This window comes from Hyperoodon ampullatus, assembly GCF_949752795.1.
Source record: "Hyperoodon ampullatus genome assembly, chromosome: 5".
Taxonomy (NCBI): Eukaryota; Metazoa; Chordata; class Mammalia; order Artiodactyla; family Ziphiidae; genus Hyperoodon; species Hyperoodon ampullatus.
The window spans coordinates 126714227-126738114 of NC_136918.1; positions in this window are offsets into that span (position 1 = coordinate 126714227).

Sequence of the window (23888 nt, forward strand, 5' to 3'; positions counted from 1 at the left end):
AAGGCTGTGATGAGCTATTGACCATTGATGATTTCCATAAAGTTGAGTCATTGTATCAAGGGTTTCTCCAGATCACTCTACCAATAGGTAGATAAGCCTGTGATTATAAGGTAGACTCAAGGTTGGGAGTTGTTGAAGTGTTAATTTTAAATTGCATAATCTTTAACCTTATTTTGATTCCTAAGGAAGAATTTTCTAAGTTACTAAGGACCTGGCTAAGTCAAATATAAGAATGATAATTGCAGAAAATTTGGGAACCCATTTCCTACAGGAACCAATGGGATTCAAAAAATTGTCTTAATTATCTTTAAGAGACCAGGAGTGTTTGAATTTTTTGTAATCTGTCAGAAGTGAGGTGAATATCTCCCTGGGCTATATCATGTCCTTTTATATAAAAATGTAAAATTTCCTTTGGAAATTTAAAATCCTTTTGGAGTTCAAACAGTGACTAGATAAATATAATCAATGTGCTCATTTCATGATTAGAACATAGCAATTGGCCATCCACATAAGGTTACTTAAGTTTTCAGGAACTCAAATAATTCTTTACCTTGTATAAAGAATTGTGTAAAAGGAAATGGATATTGAGTGATCTGAATACACTGCTGAGGTTACCAGGAAAAAGCAAACATGTATCGACTATTTACCTGAAGGGGACTAGAGAAGCTATAACATAGGTCAACAATTATAATGTAGCACAGAAGATAAAATAGTATTTATATTCAATACCACAAGGAAGTGTAGTATGACTATTTTGTTATGGCCCTGGGGTGCTTAATACTTCAATAGCCTTTTCAGATGGGTTCTTTATGGGAGGATATGATTATTACATAAATAGGTGCAAGGTATGATGATCCTCTACAAGGTTTTCAAATATTGGTTTTATTTTTTCTTTAATTTCTAGTTTTAAAGGGTGTTGTGCAAGCTTGCATAAAGTTGTGGATGCATCAATCTGTACCTTTGTGTGTTTAGCCCCAATGATTATGTAGATGTCAGTAGAAATTTAGTTTGCAAAGTGTTCACCACTTTATAGAGCTCTTCAGTTTGAGCTTGACTTATACACATGGGTGCTGTTAAGGCAGCGTCCAAAATAGCTATGGCCTGATTATAAATTGGACTGTCCTTGGAGTTTTCAAAAAAAGAAAAAAAAAAAAGGAGTAAATGAGAGAGCATTTGATCTGAGAATTCGATTTGCACAGGAAACCTCTCCTTCTTAAATTAGCAGATGTGATGTCACAAAGGAGGGAACATTATCCCTCAATTATGTCTGAAGATGATGGTTATAGGCTGAGAGGTGGGTGAAATCTGAGCATTATGAGAGATACCTGCCACATGATTAGTTTTTTGGCTCAGGAAGAAGTTGTGTTTGGTTAAATGGTGTAAAGTGAATATTATGACACCCAAGTGCATCACACATTTGCAAGTTTTCTCTTTAAACATTTACATGAAATTTCTCATGGTGAATTTAAGTGTAAAATAGTAACTTAGGCACTTGGTCATCTCTTGAGCACTATCATTGAACATCAACCTTTTTTCTTTTTCATTCAGAGTCTTAGCTAGTATAAGATAATTGCTTTTCCAATGTCCATTCCATCTATCACATCTACACTTGTCTTTTTCAAAAGTTTCCCTCACCTTAATGATTAATAACTGAAGTGGGAGCATCTAATTGTTTTACTGTAAGGCCAGCAACTCATTCGGGATCTTTTTATGCTTTGGCATAAAAAGCTGTCTGATATACGGACCATGTGGAAAAGAGAAGGGAGTGTTACACATGAACTATAGTTTTTACAATTCCCATAAGTGCATGGAAAAAAATAAGGTAATTATTCACTGAAGAAAAACAACTGTACAACACAAAAATGCAATCATATCTCTCTGTTTTGTCAGTGAAAAATATTTACATAGTTGTAATGTTGACTTTTAACTGAAAACCCAGAGAAACTAAATTGGTAAAAAGAAAAAGGGGCATTTATGTTTCTTGGGGGTGACAGGTGTCAGTTTGGGGAAATATCATGGAGCTGTATTACTTTCCTGTTTCTTCAGTAGCAAATTATCCCAAAGCTAGGGGCCTACAACAATATACATGTCTTATCTTACAGTTCTGGTGTTTAGAAGTCTGAATGGTTCTCACTGAGCTAAAATCAAGGTGTCAGGTCGGCTGTTTTCCTTCTGGAGGCTCTAAGGGAATCTGTGTCCTTGCCTTTTCCAGTAACTAGAGGCTGCCTGCATGACTTGGATTTTGACACCTTCCTTCACCTTCAAAGTACATCACTTCAACCTCTGATTTCTTTGTTACATCTGTGTTTTTGACTCTTCCATGCTCCATTCTTTGTAAGAACCTGCTGGTTATATTGGACCAGCATGGATATCCCAGGTTAGTCTCCCCCATCTCCGTATCCTCAAGGAAATCACACCTGTAAATTCCCTTTTAGAATGAAAGGTGACATGCACACACGTTCCAGGAATAGGCCAAGGAAGAGAAGCCTGAGGTTTTGGGGGCCAATTTCACTAATTCCTCAGATAACCTTAAAACTTATTTTGTAGAGTGACAATTTTAGACTCCTGAAAACATTGGGTAGTCTCAACATACCAACTGAAATAAGTACTCCATTCAGTTCTGGACATTTTTGAACAATTGTAGTCCAATTCATTTTTAAGTAAATTAAGTTTGGAAATTTCAAAAGGTCCCCATAATGGTCATTGATATTCTTTTTTTTTTTTTTTTGAGATTTACATTTTTTTAAAAAACATATTTATTGTAGTATAATGGATTCACAATGCTGTGTTAGTTTCTGCTTTATAACAAAGTTAATCACCTATACATACATCCCCATATCCCCTCCCTCTTTCATCTCCCTCCCACCCTCCCTACCCACCCTTCTAGGTGGTCACAAAGCACGAAGCTAATCTCCCTGTGCTATGTGGCTGCTTCCCACTAGCTATCTATTTTACATTTGGTAGTTTATATATGTCCATACCACTCTCTCACTTCATCTCAGCTTACCCTTCCCCCTCCCTCTATCCTCAAGTCCATTCTCTACATCTGCGCCTTTATTCCTGTCCTGTCCCTAGGTTCCTCAGAGCCATTTTTTTTGTTGTTGTTTTTAGATTCCATATATATGTGTTAGCATAAGGTATTTGTTTTTCTCTTTCTGACTTACTTCACTCTGTATGACAGACTCTAGGTCCATCCACTTCACTACAAATAACTCAATTTCGTTTCTTTTACAGCTCAGTAATATTCCATTGTATATATGTGCCACATCTTCTTTATCCACTCATCTGTTGATGGACACTTAGCTTGTTTCCATTTCCTGAATATTATAAATAGAGCTGCAATGGACATTGTGGTACATGACTCGTTTTGAATTATGGTTTTCTTAGGGTATATGTCCAACAGTGGGATTACTGGGTCATATGGCAGTTCTATTTTTAGTTTTATAAGGAAAGTTCATACTCTTCTCCATACTGGCTATATCGGTTTACATTCCCACCAACAGTGCAAGAGGGTTCCCTTTTCTCCACACCCTCTCCAGCATTTATTGTTTGTAGATTTTTTGATGATGGCCATTCTGACTGGTGTGAGGTGATAACTCATTGTAGTTTTGATTTGCATTTCTCTAATGATTAGTGATGTTGAGCATCCTATCATGTGTATCTTGGCAATCTGTATACCTTCTTTGGCAAAATGTCTATTTAGGTCTTCTGCCCATTTTTGGATGGGGTTGTTTTTTGACATTGAACTGCATGAGCTGCTTGAATATTTTGGAGATTAATCCTTTGTCAGTTGCTTCACTTGCAAATATTTTCTCCCATAATGAGGGTTGTCTTTTCGTCTTGTTTATGGTTTCCCTTGTTGTGCAAAACCTTTTAAGTTTCATTAGGTACCATTTGTTTATTTTTGTTCTTATTTCCATTTCTCTAGGAGGTGGGTCAAAAAGGACTTTGCTGTGATTTATGTCATAGACTGTTCTGCATATATTTTCCACTAAGAGTTTTAGAGTGTCTGGCTTTACATTTAGGTCTTTAATCCATTTTGAGTATATTTTTGTGTAAGGTGTTAGGGAGTATCCTAATTTCATTCTTTTACATGTAGCTGTCCAGTTTTCACAGCACCATGTATTGAAGAGGTTGTCTTTTCTCCACTGTATATTCTTGCCTCCTTTATCAAAGATAAGGTGACCATACGTTTGTGGGTTTATCTCTGGGCTTTCTATCCTGTTCCATTGATCTATATTTCTGTTTTTGTGCCAGTACTATAATGTCTTGATTACTGTAGCTTTGTAGTATAGTCTGAAGTCAGGGAGCCTGATTCCTCCAGCTCCGTTTTTCTTTCTCAAGATTGCCTTTGCTATTTGGCATCTTTTGTGTTTCCATATAAATTGTTAATTTTTTTGTTCTAGTTCTGAGAAAAATGTTATTGGTAGTTTGATGCGGATTGCATTGAATCTGTAGATTGCTTTGAGCAGGATAGTCTTTTTCACAATGTTGATTCTTCCAATCCAAGAACATGGTATATCTCTCCATCTATTTGTATCATCTTTAATATCTTTCATCAGTGTCATAGTTTTCGGCATACACGTTTTTATCTCCTTAGGTAGGTTTATTCCTAGGTATTTTATTCTTTTTTGTTGCAATGGTAAATGGGGGTGTTTCCTTAATTTCTCTTTCAGATTTTTCATCATTAGTGTATAGGAATGCAACAGATTTCTGTTCATCAATTTTGTATCCTGCTACTTTCCCAAATTCATTGACTAGCTCTAGTAGTTTTCTGGTAGCATCTTTAGGATTATCTATGTATTATATCATGTCACCTGCAAACAGTGACAGTTTTACTTCTTCCTTTCCAATCTGGATTCTTTTTATTTCTTCTTCTTTTCTGATTGCTGTGGCTAAAACTTCCAAAACTATGCTGAATAATAGTGGTTAGAGTGGACAGTCCTGTCTTGTTCCTGATCTTAGTGGAAATGGTTTCACTTTTTCATGACTGAGAATGATGTTGGCTGTTGGTTTGTCATATATGGCCTTTATTATGTTGAGGTAAGTTCCCTCTATGTCTGCTTTCTGGAGAGTTTTTATGATAAATGGATGTTGAATTTTGTAGAAAGCTTTGTCTTCATCTATTGAGATGATCATATGGTATTTCTCCTTCAATTTGATAATATGGGTTATCACATTGATTGATTTGCATATATTGAAGAATCCTTGTATTCCTGTAATAAAGCCCACTTGGTCATGGTGTATAATCCTTGTAATGTGCTGTTGGATCCTGTTTGCTAGTATTTTGTTGAGGAAGTTTGCCTTTATGTTCAGCAGTGATATTGGCCTGTAGTTTTCTTTTTTTGTGACATCTTTTTCTGGTTTTGGTATCAGGGTGATGGTGGCCTCATAGAATGAGTTTGCAAATGTTCCACTCTCTGCTATATTTTGGAAGAGTTTGAGAAGGATAGGTGTTAGCTCTTCTCTAAATATTTGATACAATTCACCTGTGAAGCCATTTGATCCTGGGATTTTGTTTGTTGGAAGATTTTTAGTCACGGTCGAAATTACAGTGCTTGTGATTGGTCTGTGTGTATTTTCTATTTCTTCCTGGTTCAGTCTCAGAAGGTTGTGCTTTTCTAAGAATTTGTTGATTTCTTCCAAGTTGTCCATTTTATTGGCATAAAGATTCTTGCAGAAATCTCTCATTATCCTTTGTATTTCTGCAGTGTCATTGTTACTTCTCCTTTTTCATTTCTAATTTTATTGATTTGATTCTTCCTTTTTTTCTTCATGAATCTGGTTAATGGTTTATCAATTTTGTTTATCTTCTCAAAGAACCAGCTTATAGTTTTATTGATCTTTGTTATTGTTTCCTTCATTTCTTTTTCATTTATTTCTGATCTGATCTTTATAATTTCCTTCCTTCTGCTAACTTTGGGGTTTTTTTTTGTTGTTGTTGTTCTTCTTTCTCTAATTGCTTTAGGTGTAAGGTTAGGTTGTTTATTTGAGATGTTTCTTATTTCTTGAGGTAGGATTGTACTGGTACAAACTTCCCTCTTAGAACTGCTTTTGATGCATCCCATAGGTTTTGGATTGTCATGTTTTCATTGTCATTTGTTTCTAGGTATTTTTTGATTTCCTCTTTGATTGTTTCAGTGATCTCTTTGTTATTAACTAGTGAATTGTTTATCTTCCATGTATTTTTATTTTTTACAGATTTTTTCCTGTAATTGATATCTAGTCTCATAGCATTGTTGTTGGAAAATATACTTGATATGATTTCAATATTCTTAAATTTACCAAGGTTTGATTTGTGACCCAAGATATGATCTCTCCTGGAGAATATTCCATGAGCACTTGAGAAGAAAGTGTATTCTGTTGTTTTTGGATAGAATGTCCTATAAATATCAATTAAGTCCATCTTGTTTAATGTATCATTTAAAGCTTGTGTTTCCTTATTTATTTTCATTTTGGATGATGTGTCCATTGGTGAAAGTGATGTTTTAAAGTCCCTTACTTTATTGTGTTACTGTTGATTTCTCCTTTTATGGCTGTTAGCCTTTGCCTTATGTATTGAGGTGCTCCTATGTTGCGTGCATAAATATTTACAATTGTTATATCTTCTTCTTGGATTGATCATTGATCATTTTATAGTGTCCTTCTTTGTCTCTTATAATAGTCTTTAAGTCTATTTTGTCTGATATGAGAATTTCTACTCCAGCTTTCTTTTGATTTCCATTTGCTTGGAATACTTTCTTCCATCCCCTCACTTTCAGATTGTATGTGTCCCTAGGTCTGAAGTGGGTCTCTTGTAGACAGCATATATACAGCTCTTGTTTTTGTATCCATTCAGCTAGTCTATATCTTTTGATTGGAGCATTTAATCCATTTACATTTAAGGTAATTATTGATATGTATGTTCCTATTCACATTTTCCTAATTGTTTTGAGTTTGTTATTGTAGGTGTTTTACTTGTCTTGTGTTTCCTGCCTAGAGAAGTTCCTTTAGCATTTGTTGTAAAGCTGGTTTGGTGGTGCTGAATTCTCTTAGCTTTTGCTTGTCTGTAAAGTTTTTAATTTCTCCGTTGAATCCAAATGAGATCCTTGGTGGGTATTGTAATCTTAGTGGTCGGTTTTTCCCTTTCATTACTTTAAATATATCCTGCCACTCCCTTCTGGCTTGCAGAATTTCTGCTGAAAGAGCAGCTGTTAACCTTTTAAGGTTTCCCTCATGTTATTTGTTGTTTTTCCCTTGCTGCTTTTAATACTTTTTCTTTGTATTTAATTTTTGATAGTTTGATTAATATGTGTCTTGGCATGTTTCTCCTTGGATTTATCCTGTATGGGACTCTCTCTGCTTCCTGGACTTGATTAACTATTTCCTTTCCCATATTAAGGAAGTTTTCAACTATAATCTCTTCCAATATTTTCTCAGTCCTTTTTTTTTTTTCTCTTCTTCTTCTGGGACCTCTATAATTCGAACATTGGTGAGAATAATGTTGTCCCAGAGGTCTCTGAGTCTGCCCTCAATTATTTTCATTCTTTGTTACTTTATTCTGATCTGCAGTAGTAACTTCCACTATTTTATCTTCCAGGTCACTTTTCTGTTCTTCTGTCTCAGTTATTCTGCAACTGATTCCTTCTAGAGAATTTTTAATTTCATTTATTGTGTTGTTCATCATTGTTTCTTTGTTGTTTAGTTCTTCTAGGTCCTTTTTAAACATTTCTCGTATTTTCTGCAATCCATTTCCAAGATTTTGCATCATCTTTACTATCATTTCTCTGAATTCTTTTTCAGGTAGACTGCCTATTGCCTCTTCAACTGTTTGGTCTGGTGGGTTTTTACTTTGCTCCTTCATCTGCTGTGTGTTTCTCTATCTTCTCGTTTTGCTTAACTTACTGTGTTTGGGGTCTCCTTTTTTCAGGCTGCAGGTTTGTAGTTCCTGTTGTTTTTGGTGTCTGCCCCCAGTGGCTAAAGTTGGTTCAGTGGGTTGTGTAGGCTTCCTGGTAGAAGAGACTACTGCCCGTGTTCTGGTGGATGAGCCTGGATCTTGTCTTTATTCTGGGAAGGTCCATGTCTGGTGATATATTTGGGTTGTCTGTGACCTTATTATGATTTTTGGCTGACTCTCTGCTAATGGGTGAGATTGTGTTCCTGTCTTGTTAGTTGTTTGGCATAGGGTGCCCAGCACTGGAGCTTGCTGGTCGTTGAGTGGAGCTGTGTCTTTGTTTTGAGATGGAGATCTCTAGGAGAGCTTTTACCATTTGATATTACATGGATCCAGGAAGTCTCTGGTTGACCAATGTCCTGAACTCAGCTCTCCTACCTCAGAGGCACAGGCCTGACACCTGGCCAGAGCACTAAGGCCCTGTCAGCCACATGGTCATCTCTGCACTGTCCCTCTACCGGGTGCATCAGTGTGGGGACCAACTCAGTCTCCAACTTACCTTTCCTCAGGACGGGGGTCTAACAGGAGCCCCAGCATCTCAGCAACACAGCCCTCACACCTGCTTCCTTTAACGCCTGTGCTGGTCATTGATATTCTAAATTGTCTTTGGTCGACTAGGCCCATTTACTAGAAATGAGCAAGAGAAAGTCCTGCAGGGTTTTTTTTTTTAAATAAAATCACCTGATGTCCCTTAAGAGTGTTGCCCTCAAAATACTTAAATAACTGGGCTCCCATTTTCTTGAAGTTTTTCCTGAAGAATAAAGAACAGTTTTCACACAGCTCAGAGCACAAATGACTCAATTCAAACAGCTTGTAGGCCAACCCCAGAAAATTCAATGGAAACTGATTGGTCCCAGAATAGCCATACCAAATGTTTTCTCAGCCAGTTTTCAGGTAATAGCCATTCAAAGGACTAAGCCAAAGGCTGAACTGGCACAGTCTCATTTGAAGTAGCTTCTTCCCAAAGGAACCATGCCAAAGGCATTTTCGCCCAGCTTTGGTTGAAAAAGTCTGATCTCACAATCAGACTCAAGTGTCAAATGAATGCTGGTATACAGATCAAGACCTTAAGCAGAAACAGGAAAAATTTAAATAGATCCTGAGTAAAACCAGGAGAACTTCAAGTGCAAAAAGGGTGTGAACTCAGAACTGGTAGAACAAAGTACCTTCAAACTCCAGGGTCAGTGAGAAAAGCAGTGAGGGACAATGTGCACAATCGTGGTACTGCACCTGTTTGCTCACTAGCCTTGGAGACATCAAGAGTCTTTTCTGGTCCTCTTAAAGGCCACCAAAATGTTGATCTAAAACAAATAGACCTCCAGATATTTATCTAGCAATAATGAGTTTATTCAGGATCAGCAGAGAATTATAATTTAGGGTCTGCAAACATGGTGAGCCACATGCAAATCCCTTCATGGCAAGGGAAGGAGAACTCTTTTATAGAGAGGATAAAGAGGTTGGGAGGGAGGGCTATAGTAAACAATGAGTCCATGGCTTTTCATTGGCTGAGTCCTTGCCAGGAAAGAGCAGAATATTTCTTCTTCCTGTTGGGTTGTCATTGTCATAGGGCATGAGAGCTCCCCCTTGTGGTCTCCCCTCTCTATTTCACTGAGGTTTCTGTTTATTAGTCTTCTCACAGCTGAACAGAATCTACTCTTAAAAGAAAATGACTAAAAATGTTCTCATTGGAAATTTGGCACTGATTTCATAGCTATTAATTGCATAGTAAAAAATTACAAAAATGGATAAACAACAAGTTCCTATTGTTTAGCATGGAAAACTATATTCAATATCCTGTAATAAACCATAGTGGAAAATAATATGAAAAAGAATACATATATATGTATATATATAACTGAATCACTTTGCTGTACACCGGAAACTAACATAACATTGCAAATCAGCTATACTTCAATTTAAAAAAAAGACTTTTCACAATATTATTAGGATAGCTATTAAACCAAATTCTTTCAATGCTAATGTCTATTTTCAGCTTTCATCTTTCTTAGTTACAGTACAGCATTTTACAAGGTTGCTCTCTTCTTTCCTATTGGAGCTTTCAGAAAAGAATTTTAATTTTTTGTATGTAAATTATACCTCCACGTTGATTTAAAAAACGTGTGCAAAAACAGTTTAAATAAGTGTATGGGCACATCTATTCCATGTACTTAACTAAAAAGCTAAACATTTTATCTGTTCTTTCTCCTCCATGTTTTTAATCCAGTGGGTCATCTAGTCATCTCTTTGGAAATGACCCTCGGATGTGTCCTCTCCCCTCTTCACTCCTATAGCTCCTTCTCACACTATAACTCTCAACATTATGCTGATCTTCCTTCATTCTCCATCCCATACAATCTATTTGTAAGGCTACTGCCAGATAAATTTGACTCAGACACTCTTTTGTCACAGAAATTACTTAGTCAGAGACTTATAAGCATTGCCTATTTCCTCTCACACTGTCTAAAAATTGTTTTACTTTCTGAACCTTAATCTATGCTTCAGAAAAAAAGATTCCCTGTGCAAACCTTATTCATACCTATATTTGTACCTCTACAGAGCTGTTTCCACAACCTGAAATGTCTTCCTCCTTTAAAGATCACTATAAATGTCCCTCTATGTGTGTATGTGATTGTTTATGCATTATAACACACATTAATTCTATAACCAACATATAAACTTTCAGAGACCAAATTTTCAATACATTTTCATGAAAACTGTGTCTCCTTTTTCTCATAAAGTCAAGGGATGCGGCTCTTTTTCTGCTGTGAGGCTTTTCTTGGTGTCACTGACTAGTCAGGCATCTGAAACTTAGAGGATACTTCCATTTTATTAAAACTGTTTGAATCACTAGCTTATTCCCTAGTTTCTATTGCTCCCAATAATAACTACTAGCTCCTAACTCAATTTCTACTGTAGCAGGTTGTAAATGTATTACATTATACTAGCTTAAAACTTCTCTGATATTTGATTTAATCATTCCCAAAAGGTATAAGACTGAGAAGCTGATTATTATTGTCTTCATTTCTTGGATCAGGAAACGGAAAATCAAAAGATTGTGGCTTCTTCAAGATCACAGTACAGATAAGTATTAAAGCTAGATCTTGTCAACTGAGGCTCATACTTTTTTTTTTCTTAAACAAATCTGACCTCTGCTGCTTCCTAAAGAAACAAACTTTGTCTACATGTATTTTACTTATACTTTATTAGCCTCCTTTAGATGGTTAAGTCAGCATCCTTGCTGTATTTCAAATAGGCCAAAAATAGTTTGGTTTTAAATGATTTCTATGACAATGTATGAGTTCAACTTTAAGCTACTAGAATTACTACTTCACACACACAAATATACACAAAAGAAAAGGATGAGCATGCTAAAACCAAATAAAATTTTATTTCCTAATGGGCTGAATGAAGCATAAATATGACAAAGTGTGCCCTGGAGAATAATTATCATCCTTCCCTCTCTAACAATATCAGGTTCTGAAAAGTCAATTGGAATATAAATGCAAAATACGTTGGCAAGAACACATTTAGAGAAAAGCAATAATAGTTACTAAAACAGACTATTAAGTTATATTTTAATAACTTTAGAATAGCAATATAATCTCAAAAATCATGTCTGATTTAGCAAAGATGAATACAATTTAAATCAAATGAAATGTTATAAGGAGTGCTATAAAGTGAATTTATTCTGCTAAAATATCTTCTGGAAATAAGAAACCATGTGAACAGTTAAGAAGTTCTTCCAAATTATCAAGTATAAGAACTATAATGAACACAAAAATACATTTATAACATGCATGCATAGAAGATAACAGCAATATTAGTTATTATTACTTTCTGTTTTCTATATTGATGTTTGATTTAGGATGTTAATCTGATGTTATAAGTTTCAAAATATGACTCAACTTGGAAAGAGAAGTGTGTGTGTGTGTGTGTGTGTGTGTGTGTGTATTTTGCTACCTAGGATTTTAATGTTTATATTATTTTGTATCATCTAACTATACAATCTACACTTTATGTGTTAACAGCTAATACTTGGAGTTGATAACTCTAAGTTGGCTGAAAATTTAAAAATAAGAAAAAAATGTGTTCATCATGTTCATCAAAAGCTTACTTTTGTTCTTAATATATATGACTATATTGTATGTCTACACAATCATGTGCATATATCCAATTGTCTCATTTTGGAAAATAATACTCTAAGGAGGTGACTGTAGTAAATTGCAAATGACCCCAATTTGTCTCTCCCTCTTATTTCCATCCTTTGCCACATACTTTGCAGCATCCTGCGTGGAATGGTGATATGTAAAATTTCCTGACCCTGGGCTTAGCCAAGGAGCTTGCTTCGGCCAATGGAATGTTAGCATCTGTACCTAAGTAGAAGCATGAAAGAGGTCTGCAAGATCAGGCTTGCTCACTCTTGCCCTTCTGCTGTTGCCATGAGGTAGACATACTCAACTTTGCCTTTTGGTCCCAGAAAAAAAGATGAAGGACACTCAGAGCAGATCCCAGATGAGGCCAGCCTGTATCATTCAGCCCCTGGATACGAGTGAGGACACCGGAGATCAGCCAAACCCCAAACTCAGAACTTGAGAGCTATTATGATAAATGATTTGTCGTTTTAAGTGCTGCATTTTGGAGGTGGTTTACTCAGCTATAGCTAAATGACAGAGTGACAACATGACCTCCCTGATCAAAATTTCATTATATAGAAATGAAGAAGAAATGGAGTAGCTGTCTCTGGAAATCAAAAACAAAGCTGTTCTGAGAAAGTTTTTTGAGTTCCTGTCCCTCACAAGATTGCAGGAAAAAAAAATGATCATAGTGCAAATACTAAGACTAGTTTTGCCTACAGCTCTTTAACTTACATTGCCCATTCATATTAATTTTCTCATCTGACAGTCCAGAAACACATAGTAGATGGGGCTGATATTTTCTTCCACTTTTTCTTGAATAGCTGCCCTCTGGTAGAGTCAAAATCAAACACAAGGCTTCACAACCCTGGTTCATTTTCCCATTCCTGACTTTCCTTAGTACATATTCACACAATAGAATGTAACTAAGAAAAGCAGAGCAGGAAGTCCAAATGACAGTGATAAATACAAACAATGCTATCACACAGTAGCAGTAAAAAAAAAAAAAAGTTGCATTTCTGAAGATTGGACAAACTGGACTCATCCAAGACATGGCACAGGGAAAGGGCAGGTTTCAAGAACTACTTGGAGTTCATTTTGCAGTATAAACCCTAAGCCTCATCTTGAGCTCTATCCTAAACCAGGCTTTTCAGTCATCTGTATGCTTTATGCCCCTCTGAGTGCAATTTATGGTTACAAAAAAAAAACCTGAGGTCAAGCAGTTATTAGGGTTCTGTGACTCTTAATCTAAAATCACTTTCAATAGCCTTTGTGTTGTTGAGGGAAGTCTCACCAATACTGTATCAGAAACTTTGAATTAATTCTAAAAACCACCAAGTCATGTTTACCTGCAGGGGGGAATCGGTTCAAAAGAGCTCCTATTTGACAATCAATGAATCTATCTTTTCCTCTCTGAGACAGGGTCCAGTTGGAACAACTAAAAATAAAAGCAAAAATAAAATCTTCAAAGAAAGTTGTAGGAAGAATAAAATAATTAGGATTTTTAAAACTAGTTGAATCCCAAATAAATACATAAATATTTCTTAATCAAGAAAGCAACAATTAATTTTTAAACTTAAGAGAAATGAAAAGGAATAAATATGAAAGAGAAAAACAGAGGGAATATAAACTAAAGTGTGTCCTCTCTTATTATGCAACCAGTTTACCAAACATGTATGAATACTGAGATAGACTTTAAATATATAATCTTCTCAGTATATGTTTTAAAAACAAAATTATCTGTATGCTGATTATTTTTATGTAATGCATATCTTACTTTTGAGTACAGGTTATGTGACTATTATTAAAGTACAATTATGGTCTCTTATATTCCATTTCTTATCATGTTATTGCCCCAAATTTTGAAAATAGAAGCTTAATATTAAAATAAAATGAAACAAAAATTCCATTCCCTACAATGCTGTTTAATTCCCAGGTAACATGAATCAAAGTACACAACTAAGGTCAGAGGTTTAATATCATTAGATAATACATATTGTCAATTTAATACTAATTCTATGCAGTTAAGAAATTCAGCTATTTCCAAATATTCTTCAGACAACAATCTACCTAAGACACATTTCAAAACTTAAGTCTGAAATTAAAATAGATAAAATTCTCTACAGGAAAATAGTCATATCTTCCTGTAAGAAGCTGCTGGTAGATTTTGGAAAGAAAGAAGAAGAAGGGAAAAACAGGAACAAATCCAATCTTAACAGATATTTTTAGGGTTAATTACATATTCACGGCTAAGGACAACTTGGTTCTTGTGAGTGACACACATATTACACTGTCCAGAAATTATATAACACACAACAGATCATATCCCATCATCTCACATGATTACCATTTTCTGTTGTGTGGTGAGAACACCCACTTTCTTAGCAACTTTCAAGTGCACAATACAACATAACATTGTCTGTTTTAACCAGAGTTGCACTGCTTCATTCTCTGACAGAGCTAAAGTTTTGTTGAAGAAAGTAATTCATTGGTGAAATAAATAAATAAGGAAAATGACGGACTTAATTCAAGTCTTAATATGAAATAATTAAAATATTAGTCTTAATGTGGTTATAAATATATAAGCAATTTGTCATTGGAGAATTGAGTTTAAAGAAGTAACACAGTTCTTCAGATGATTAAATTTATAAAAGTTCTCTGGTTTGAATTGTCATAATCCTCCACTTCATTTTCAAAGTGAAAATGTAACAAATACAGATATAGAATTCATCCAATTAAAACTGAAATTTAAAGATATAGGATACTTTGTGTTTTCACAACTACTTCGGTCATTATTTTCCAACTGGGCTTTTATTTAAAAACTGTCTCAGAATATATATTAAAATACTCTCCGGATATAAAATGTTTTTTAACTTTGTTATAATTAGGACAAGACAGACAAAAATGGAAATGTACAAGTTCTAAAGATCAGACTCACCAGATTACAACGGGCAGCCAGCATGTATTTAAGAGGTCTAACAGTAAAGTTTTGAAAATCAAAGCTAATCAAACATTATTCTCAGGTCACTGAATTCTCACATTTTTGATGAAGAGACAAACACGATGGCAGCATAATAACACTAACAATCTAGTTAGTGCTAGTGTCATCTTTCTAAAGTACAGCTCAGTATTTTCACTTTTCCTCTTTCAACCTCACAATGGCTTTATAGGAAATTTAAAATCCAGAGTCCCTGACCTATCCCTGCATGGCCTCTTTTTTCTGATGTCATTACATTCTTTGTCTGCATATATTCCAGTTTGCTCTCCTGTTAGAATACAAGCTCCCTGAGGCAGTGATTCTCCCTCTTGGCCTGTTTACCCACCACCCCAATAGTCCTAGTCTGAAACTTAAGTGCTGTTAAAAATACCAGTTGGCTGTCAGAATGATTGACTATCTGACTGACAGAATCGTACAGAATTGGAAAGCCAAGTTTTAAGATGATTGTTTTCGCAAGCATTTAGTCAGAAAAGGGAAGCTGGAAAGTCCTGGGTCTATTTTTGAGTTCTTTTTACCAAATAATTTTTGAGCACATGCTTTGCTCTTACCCATTAATTCACAAAATATAGGATCAGAACCTACTGTGTGCCAGGAAATTTTCTGAGTGCTGAGATTAAATACTTTAATCATAACTGATAAGGCCCCCTCTTCCCTTAGAGCTGGCTGATTTGTTTGTTTGTTTTTCATGTAGAGAAATAAGCAATCGAGTTTGGGATATTGGAGTGAAACCAATTAATATTCTAGAGACTGACTTAACCACACCACCCCCAAGTTGAGGGGTCTCTCAAGGATATGACATCACAAAGCTTTATCAAAAGAAGTAGACAGCTATAAAATTATGTGTCAGGAAAATGTTTCAGGTGGTAAAACAGCTGGTGACCAAGAGACGTGAACAAATGTGGAATAATCAAGGAAGAGAGGAACACTGGTTGGGATATTGCAGAATAAGTCCTGGCGATCAAGTTGTGAATTGAGTCTGGGAAGGAACCAGTAATACACCATGATAAGGAATTTCAAGTTTATTCTATGTGAAACTAAAACACCATAAGAATGTTTTGAATAGAAGAAAAATGTAACAAGAATTGCATTTTTAAAGACAATTTTGCTGCCATGTAGATAGTATGCTTGGGGCCTAAGAGTGGAAGCAGGAAGGAAATATAAAGTCAGTGTGTTATTGGCTGTGACTAAGATGAAAAGATTAGTAACTTGCCAGCAAGAAGCTTATAATCAAGCTGAAAAATAGGACACCTTGCTCATCCTAGAAATCTGTCACTTTAAAAACTAAAAGTGTCCTCCAGGTCTTAAGAAAATTTACCTGTGGTCATCCCCAAGGCCAACACTTGCAGACTGATGTTCAGCTCTCTTTTTTGGAAGCACACTAATGCATTCTTCAGATTTTAATACAACAAGGAAAAATCCTCCTTTAAATTTATAAGAATTTTTGCATATGTCATTTCATCATCTCATGAAAAACTACAGTTTTCCACATTCCTCATTTCCTCTATATATTAATGATGCTCATTTCCTTTCCTCTTGGATTGTCTTTGCACTTAAAAGAAATTTATTCTAAATCAGCATCTTCTTTTCTTTCTGTTTTTTTTTTTTTTTTTTTTTTTTTTCGGTACGCGGGCTTCTCACTGTTGTGGCCTCTCCCGTTGTGAAGCACAGGCTCCAGACCCGCAGGCTCAACGGCCATGGCTCACGGGACCAGCCACTCCACAGCATGTGGGATCTTCCCAGACCGGGGCACGAACCCATGTCCACTGCATCGGCAGGCGGACTCTCAACCACTGCACCACCAGGGAAGCACCGGCATCTTCTTTTTATCATTTACCTGACTCATTTTTGCACCATTTTTCTTATTTCTTATGGCCCTCCAGTGAACTTCTATGCACTATAAAAAACAGGACTAGTTAAAATTTGTACAAAACTAAGTCCTGGATACTTTAAATTTATGTAAAACTCAGCTTCTTCTAATTGAGAAGACTAGGTCCCCACAGAAAATATAAAATAGTGGAATTTAAACACAAAAGTATACAGATAGAGATATAGATATATACATCTATCTGTATAAATCTCACTTTATTATATATATATATGTATATATTATACATATGTTCAAATCCCACTGTTTTATATATATACTTTTTATATACTACTTTATATATACACACTTTATACTTTCTCTGTTAGAAAAGTTGTACACCATATGAGTAGTTAAAATATTGGTCTATGAAACATTGTTTCGAGGTAAGAACTACCCTACCTAACTTTAAGTGACTTTCTGATTATTATCTCTTCATAACCAAAAATACTATGCTTAGAGAGCTCTATGACCAAATACATAATCCAGGTCTAAAAGAATGGCTATATTCCTAGAATAGCAGAGTCACAATGTTAAAGTATAAGTAAATGTAATTCCTTTCAAGTAATGAAGTGAATTTAGGCAACTTTATCCAAATCAACTGATTAAAAAACATTAAAAAATACTGTGTTTTTCTCTTCAGATTAACCGCCCTACATATGACTTCAGCTGAGAAAAAAAAGTTAAGCTTTCACTGTCACATGAAAGCATAAATGAACACAGTTGGAAACAATGCATCTTTACAGAAGAATGAAATCCAAGTATGAATTCTAGAAGCAATACTGTTCTCTCCAAGGATGTCAAATAATTTGTATGTCTGTCCATGTCCTCACATTCACAAACAAATTATTTAAATACCTCGATTCACCAAAATATCTTCCCTTGATGATACTGCACACTGTGAATGAGAAGGGAATTATGTCCACTCCAAATATTTTTCTTACAGATTTTTTTCCACATAAGTAATATAATGTTCTATCTTCTAAGCACTGTAAGAAAGAAAATTCATATGTGACCTCTGGATGCCTATATTAAATGTATGTGTAGGCAAATGACAGAAATATTTTAAAGAAATATGTAGATTACCTGTCTGTGAAGAAACAGCTTGGAAATATTTTTGATGTTTTATTTTGTGTTGATGACTGACACAGAATAGATATAAATGTATCTGGTTCAGAAAAAAAAATCCAGGAAAAATGTAGAAGGAAAATCTTGCTTAGAGCACAAATGAAAATATCCAAAAGCCCCAAATGGTGAAAAAGGAACTTTAGAGAGAAGTTCGGGCTTCAGAGACTGCAAATGCCACAAGCTATTAAAACTGTAAAGATTGCTTCCCGAAACTGTTTATTCCTGAAAATGAGCAGGGAAATCTTATGACCAAAAGGAAACAGAACAGAATCAGTTTCCAGTGTGTCTTGGGACTCGGGGCTTGCTTTTCACCTTAATTTCTTACGGTAGCAGATGAAAATAAAGAAAATACAAGAATTTGCCTCCTAGATACAAAAGGGAGGAGGAGATGGCAAGTTAGTTAGAAAGGTCAAGGTACCACCAGAAGTTCCTTTTCATGTTCACTAGAGTTGAACTGGTTGTTTTGATGTGTGAAAACTCTTCAACCTATGAAATTGTGAGATCCTGGAAGAAAACTTTCTAACCAAAGAGATGCTCTGTTTTGCATAGCTTCCTGTAAAGCTAAAAATACTACTAATGCACAGTGTTATGCTGCTTCTGCACAGAAATTCAAATATAAAATGGTATGACTGGTCTAGGCTTATTTTTAGAGACAGTTTTATGTATCAGCATTGTTTTATTATTACTACTATTATTATTACATTTTTGGTGATAAGAGGCTAAAAATAAATAAATAAATTACCAAGATGTAGCTGAAGTTTTGTGTGTTTTTTTCTCTTTCTGCTCCTCTCTTCAAAAATACTTCTCCAGGGCATCCTTTCTAGGGTCCCTGGTGTATGTAAAGTTGTTTTATAGGTTAACTTATCCAAAATTGTCTGTATTTTAAAATACTTTGTGGAGAATGGCCCAACCACACCTTGGAATATGAGTCAGGTTTCCCTCAACATTCCTCAAATTATTTCCTACGGCAATTAATAGTCCAGAATGCTCCAGATAAGAATGAGTTTTAGAGGTGGTAGCAAGGGCAATGATAAGGATGAAGAGTAAAATTCAACTTTTATATTCCATAATAAAAATCTTAATCACAAAGCACCATCAGGTAATAAAAATGTAGATTGTTTTCTCTTAATTAAGTTGATACCACTAGAGCTTAGAGCAAACTGCCATCTCCCTAATCCGTTCCCCAAAACACAGATGGTGGAAAAGCATGAAGTCACCTCTTCCTAGTAAATCTGACCCTGTTACACACTGAAAATAATTTAAAGTACCTCAACCAAGACACAATCTGGTTCTAATTCTGTTTTTTTTTTTTTTTTTTTTTTTTTTTTTGGTGATAGCATATTCTCTTGAAAATCATGTAATTTGTATTGCATGTGGTCATTCTTGAAGCCTTTGTATTAGGTATTTTGCTCTTCCTTCTCTCCTTTCCTTGATGAGGAAACCATTTCTGGCCTAATGACTCTGAAATTTACACCTCTGCCTTCTTTGTTCATTTAGATTTGTTTTAATTCAAAGTTCTACTTTATATTGTTTTCCATTTTACAAAACCACTGTATGTGAATAAGGAATACCATTATTTCTTGCTCCAAACAATGACCCCTCACTAGCTCCTCCCACACTGTAAACAGTAGAACAAGTAGCCACTTAGCCAGTTTCCAAAGCTTATAGTAAAAGAGGTAGATAATTCTTCACTTCCATTTTTCCAATTGTACAGTATATCAAATGCTATAATAACCTCAATCTAGGTTTAAAATCTTAGTACATCACAAAAGCAGTAACCCTTGCTTTCTTAACTTTAAAATCTCCAGTGTTTACACACTGACCACATATAACTACTTTCCCTTTAGAAAAGACATAGTTGATCTAACTCAAATTAAATATTAACCATAAGCTACAAGATTCTGCAACTCACTCTTTCGCCTACCAGCTTTTATTGTCTGTTATTCCTGACTTTTCTATTTCGCATTTTACTACTACATAATTGGAAATTATATAGTAAATTCCCTCCTTCCTTCAAAATGCTATTTAAGTCTCATACACTTCAGCAAGTATTCCATAAAAAATTTTTTACTCCATTCTGGTCATTTTAACATCTTATCATCTCACATATCTTTCAAGAGAGGAAGTTGGCTAAGTATATGACTTTGTTTCTCTATGTAAGCTATTTAGCTATGTTCTTGAAGAATATTCTTAAACTTTTACAGATTTTTGATGTGGTAATTTTATGAGTAACATTTTCAAAATAAAATAAATCTACTTTTATTTTTGACACCAAACAATTTTTCAAATATTTGAGAAAGTAAGTTTTCTCTGTCTTCCATTGACTCTTCATGTAATATATGCTTATATTTATTCTAGTGGTGAATGTTCTACTCAACATTAAGAGATCCATATTTATTCATCAAAACAATTCATGTAGGTATTCAACAAATATTTATTGTCCACCAACTATAGCCAACTATGACTGCTAATTGTTTTACATGTTGAGATCAACGAAGCCAGTCATTTCTCTTTCCTCAAAGAGCTTATAGTGGGGGAGAGGGACAGTAGATAGCAGAGAATTAAAGTAAATAATATGTGTTATGGGTTGAGATGTGTCCCCCAAAAATTCATATGTTGAAATCCTAACCCCTAGTACCTCGAAATCTGACTATATTTAGAAATAAGACCTTTAAAGAGGTGAATAATTTAAAATGAGGCCATAAAGATAGCTCCTAACTCAATCTGTCTGGTGTCTTTATAATATAAGGAGATTAGAACACATTGAGAAGCACCAGGGATGTGCATGCAAAGAGAAAAGGCCATGTGCAAGCCAGGGTACAAGGTCTCAGAAGAAACCAACACTGTTAACACTTTGGTTTTGGACTTATAGCCTGCAGAACTGTGAGAACATTAATTTCTTTTTTTTTTTTTTTTTTTTTTTTTTTTTGCGGTACGTGGGCCTCTCACTGTTGTGACCTCTCCTGTTGTGGAGCACAGGCTCCAGACGCGCAGGCTTAGCGGCCACGGCTCATGGGCCCAGCCGCTCCACGGCATGTGGGATCTTCCCAGACTGGGGCACGAACCCGTGTCCCCTGCATCGGCAGGTGGACTCTCAACCACTGCGCCACCAGGGAAGCCAATAAATTTCTATATTTTAAGCCACCCAGTCTGTGGAATTTTTTTTGGCGCTGTAGGGATCTACTTGGAACCCCATAGGTGGTATGAAGATTATTTTAAGCTGAAGATTTGAGATTCAACAGCAGAGGTTTTCTCAGATCTTCACTTATCTGACGAAAAACAACAACTTCTGAGACATGAGGCTGTCATAAATTCCCACTTTGGAGAGTCTACTCCCAGGAGAGAGATCAAGAGAAAATGTACCATAAGTCCCCTCTCTGGGAAAGCTTCATGGCCATGAACAAGATAGAAAGACCACTCACACCTGCGTAAACAAACATGTCACAGACTTTATCTCTCATTTGTTCCCCACCCCTTTTCCCCCACTAAATGAGGTACCTAAGCCACTTACTTTAACCATTTAGTAAGCTGCCTATTTCTTTTGTTAGTTCCCATATGCATACAAACAAACTATTTTTCTCCAGTTAAAAGGTCCTTTGTCAATTTAATTTGCTGGTCCACAGGAACTTAAACTGAGAGGTTGGAGGAAAAGTTTTTCCTTCCCAACAAAGCCCTAGCAAAAAATAACAATGCATACTACACAGAAAAGTAAATAAGGGGTTGGATGATATCCATGACTTTAAAGGCCATAGGAAATGTCTTTGAAGTGGTGACATCTGAGCTGAGAGATGAATTAAAAGGTGATTTGAGGGAGCTGACCTTTGAGCCACTAATTAATTAGAAGATGATTTGGGGAAAGACAAATTATAAACTGCAAAGCCCCTAAGGTGGCACAAGCTTGGTGTGCTCTGAGAATGAAAAGGCCAGAGCAAGTGGAGGAAACTGTGGCTGGAGATGAAGAAGGCAAGTAAGTGACAGGCCACCACGTGTCATTGGGCTTCGTAAGCAGGGAAAAGAGTTTGGTTTTCATCATCACTCTGAGAAAAGCCATTGAGGATTGTTAAGCAATCCACTTAAGGCAAGTTTAAATTTAAGTGAAAATGTTGTAAAAGGCACACAGAGTGGGCTTTATGTACTAAATACTCCCGAAGTATAAATTATCCTGTTCAAAATGGATTAGCCATCTTTTTTCAAAATCCCATTTTGATTTTTTATGTTATGCTCAAAACTTTCTAATAAAAAATTGCATTAGCATACTTTATTTTACAGAGAGGAAATTTATTTCTAAACTACCTTATTAAAATGAGAAGCATGCCCAGAGATAAGCTGTACTATATCTCTCATTTTTTTAATCCATTTAAGTCAGACTGGTTTAGTATTTCCTAGTCATAAAGCCCAAGACTATTTGATTTATTGGACTATAGAATAAACAAAATGGATGCTTTCAACTGATAGTTTGTTAATTTTTGCTTAAGTAGTTTTTCTGCTAATATGGCAACATAATATGGAACACAAATTGGTACAAGAATCTATCATAGAGTGTTAAAAATTTTTAATTGATTGTTGTTAGTAAAATGTAATAAAAGAAGTATTTTTTGAAGGAAATTATTTAGAAGAAAAATACTAGACCACTAATAAATTGTCCTTAGCGTGAGAGCTGAGTATCTGAAGAAATTGCATTTTAGATACCTCCAAGGAAGAGCTCAGCTCTGTTTTTATTATTTAGTTATCAATTGGGTGTATTATACTTATAATCTAAAGTGAATACTGATCACATTTTCTTTTGATTTATTATGGTAAACAAATTTAAATGTCACACATAGTTGTAGGTGGGTGAGTGGATATTTGCTAAGACCTCTGCAGAAGCTTTTAAGCAGTGATGGGCAGTAACTCCTTGGTATAGTAAACATATTCTTCATAGAAATTTAGGTGGTGTTCAGTATTCAGTAGTGTGTATATGCATTATGTATTAATTCTTATCATAATATGGACATCTCCCGAGCCCAAAATAGCCGTGAATATTGAGAGCAATAGGTTTACTGGGCTGTTCCATCTAGTAATAGGTTGTAAATAATGCACTTTATATTTGCACTCATAGTTATCACACTTAAATGTTTTCTTTGACATAGGTCCTTTATATCAGACTATAATTTCTCCAATTTAATTGCTTTGCAAAATGTGCAATTATAAAACCGACCAAAGCTATAATGTACTGAACTTCTTTGACTTAAACACTTTTTTCTCCCCAAACTAACAAGGTTCTTTGTGTAGTGAAAACTGCAGTCTGTTTACTCAGAATACAGGGAGGAAAAACAGAACATGGAAAAATTAATGGGAATCGCCCACTTTGTCACAGGTATTTATGCCATTTTCTCCAAGTCTTCATGGAATTTTCACAACACTTTCTTCAGTTGGTTATTATTAACATGGCATAATTCACAATGCTAGTCGTTTAGAAATCAAAGCCATGCCTGGTTCTATAAATCACTATCACAAAGAAGTAGAATTTTTTGACCCAAAGTCAATAGCATGAGAATACATTTAGCTATTTTCCCACAATGATAATAGAAAAAATAATAAACAAAAAAGTAGTAGTTATAATTTTCAGTTTTCTCATAGTTTTCAAAACTTCTTGTAAACTTTCTCACTTAATCTTTCTACCATACTGTTAGGTGTGCACTAATCTGATTTTCATTTTATAAGTAAAAATATTACTATGCAAGTGAGCTTTTTCAAAGCCACATACGAAATAACTTGCAGAGTAAGGGCTTAAACCTAGGACTTTGATATCTAAATGTCACCTATTTTATTATAACAGCTTTGGGAAATTGG